At 38.4% G+C, this 2,179-nt stretch overlaps 1 long non-coding RNA gene across 1 annotated transcript; it reads right to left on the minus strand.

The window, feature by feature from the left end:
• Window positions 1-765: 765 nt before the first annotated feature.
• On the minus strand, window positions 766-1,288 carry LOC134291480 (uncharacterized). The gene is made up of 2 exons (XR_009999108.1): window positions 1,099-1,288; window positions 766-1,031 (listed from the first exon to the last, which is right to left on the minus strand). It is a non-coding gene; the product is annotated as an uncharacterized LOC134291480 (long non-coding RNA).
• Window positions 1,289-2,179: the final 891 nt, after the last annotated feature.

The following is a 2,179-nucleotide window of genomic DNA, read 5'->3' on the forward strand; positions in this document are numbered from 1 at the left end:
CACATAATGGTTTGGCAGTTTATACGATGTATAGCGAGTATGAATAACGCTCAATCAAAGATATCCGATTAACAAGATGGCCATGTGAGAGGGGTCCCCATATAAATCATAGGAAACATGCCTTTTTTGTGATTGTGCTGCCATGCAGGGGAACAATATAGAACTATAAAGAAATATGTAAGACATGCTAAGATTTTACATGAAGCAAAATGACAATTGGTTTGTTTTGAACCGGTCGAATTCTATCGAAGATCCAAAAGACTTAATACGATTGTGGCAATGCAGGTTTTGCTGGGATAAAATTGCCTCTGGCTGCAAATCTCCATTATGAAGAGTTATTAATTAATCAATCAGTGAAGATCAGTGAAGATCTATTTGAAATCGGATGGCACCAGGCGATGGTTGCAATCACTCATATCCAGATGATGCCCGATTATTAAAGAAGTTCCAAAAGCAAGGCTGATAGATTCTCTTCGAATGGTTTTGAACAAAAATATCGGAAACGACGACGGAAATGGCGGAAATATTTACCTAACAAATCTGCTGGAATCACCCCAAACCATCTTTTCGAAATACATGATAGAAACGGAACAGCTCTAGGATAATAACCCCATATGAATAATCGGCGACTGGTTCCTTTAATACCTGGAACAAACTGTGATTTTGAAGTACAGATTGTTGAGTAATTGTATTTGATTCGAATAGTTTACGTATCGAGAAAAATAATAAAGATTTCAAATCTCACACATAACGAATAGTAAAATAAAAGCGTTTGCAACATTTATTTTCAGTTTTCCATTTCACATTTTAAGGAAATGTTTAGAGTATTATTAAATTAAACTTCTGCGTTCTTTGGTAGTTCTGGATTTTATGGATTTATCAATTTCACTGGTCAAATGGTGCTGCTCCCAAGTCACTCCTACATTTCCAGAACGCACCGCCGCAACCCGTTCTCGCGTTGATAAGATTTCAATTCCCTCAAAACGAACATTGGCCTTGCTGTCTTTATAGATAGAGCCTTAAGCATATGCCTAAAATGATTATAAAATTAAAAGCTTTCTAAAAGCAAAATTATTAAAATGATGTGAACTTACAAACCTTTTCTTTCCTCCGGAGCTCAAACGCTTAACAACTAAAAAACAATGCTGTTTATGAGCAACTTTATGTTAGCAACCATCAAAAGCAAGGCATACTCCAACCCCTATCCCGCTTTTTTGATACTATATTCTTCCGTAAGCTTACTGATGGCGCTGCATTTGTGTTTCCAGATATCAATGAAAGTTGAGGGGGTCTGGCTCAATACAATGTGTCTTGTTTACATCCGCAATCGTCGTCGTCGTCGTCGCCGTCGTCGCTGCAAACATTACCAATTAATACCTTCAAAATCGTAATCCAGAATTTAGATTGCTGCTATAATCCCAGCGTTTAGTTCAGCACGGGGAAAACCAACGGATGTTGCCATCTGCATTCTAGAACCGTTTCCGACCTGCCCCACAGAAGCTCTTTTAGAAAGAAAAGGTAAGTCACAGCCCGCACAGTTCCGCAAAGTGATAATTGAGGATTGCGGAGGGCGCTTACCGTCTCATCGGTTTTGTTAGTGGAACCTAGTGGAACAGCAGTTTTAGTGGCATTCCCGTGGCATTTTCCGCAGAAGAGGCGGCTCTTAACGGCATGAAAGAGGCTAACCGTTCGGCGATTCTATGCCTACCTACAAAATGTGAGATTTCTATCATAAATTTAGAATGACCGCGGGATTGACGTTTTTTATTCGTACTAAGTAAGACAGTGGTTAACTTCTGAGTCTGACGAATAGTTGCTTCGAGAATGACTACTCCGTGTTCAACATCTACAAATTACATCTTGCAGCAGAAGCCACATTTAAACCAGCATTAGCTCTCCACCACGGAATGAAGTTTGTGTGATTATTTTTACTAAGTGACTGTGATTCTGTTCGGTCCTATCGTATCCGAATATACGATCAATCAGATCTATATCACTTGAGTAATTTTGAATCGCATTATTTACGGTCAGGTTTGTTTTCAAAATAAATCGTCGTAAATGGATCGCAGTCATGACTTAAATACAATTTGAATTGTCGTGTTTGCGGCAGAATTTAGTATTGTTTACGAATATGATTTATGCTGAAAAAAAGTACGATTTCGTATATACATTCTTATGC

Source organism: Aedes albopictus, chromosome 3, assembly GCF_035046485.1.
Source record: "Aedes albopictus strain Foshan chromosome 3, AalbF5, whole genome shotgun sequence".
In the NCBI taxonomy this organism is placed as follows: Eukaryota; Metazoa; Arthropoda; class Insecta; order Diptera; family Culicidae; genus Aedes; species Aedes albopictus.